The sequence below is a fragment of the Lipotes vexillifer genome, unplaced genomic scaffold (assembly GCF_000442215.2).
Source record: "Lipotes vexillifer unplaced genomic scaffold, Lipotes_vexillifer_v1.1 scaffold138, whole genome shotgun sequence".
In the NCBI taxonomy this organism is placed as follows: domain Eukaryota; kingdom Metazoa; phylum Chordata; class Mammalia; order Artiodactyla; family Lipotidae; genus Lipotes; species Lipotes vexillifer.
Window position 1 is genome coordinate 2,289,532 of NW_006797971.1, and position 452 is coordinate 2,289,983.

The following is a 452-nucleotide window of genomic DNA, read 5'->3' on the forward strand; positions in this document are numbered from 1 at the left end:
TTCAAATCTTCAAGGGCTCCATGTACTAAGGCAGAGTTTACTTTATGCTGAAAGCTCTATGGAACTGCTGGAGTTTAAGCACAGAAGTAACATGATCAGATATGCATTTTTTTAAAAAGTCATTAAACCAAAGAGAAGGATACATAGGAATGTGGTCAAAGAGGAGAAACAAAGATCAATAATACAATTGAGAAGCGATGAGATCTTGAACTTAAAGGCACTTAAAGAGGAAAAGAAGATAGATTCAAGAGGCATTAAGAGATGGAAACTACAGGACTTGTAGATTGATTGGATGAAGGGGTGAGAGTAGCATTAAGAAGCTACCAACCACATTCTGGGTTTGAGCAACAAGGTAGCTGGTTTTGTCATTCTCTGAAATATGGTTTCCAGGAAAATTAAGAGGCCTAGGGGAAAGATGGTGAGTTTAGTTTTTTTTTTTTTTTTTTTTTGCG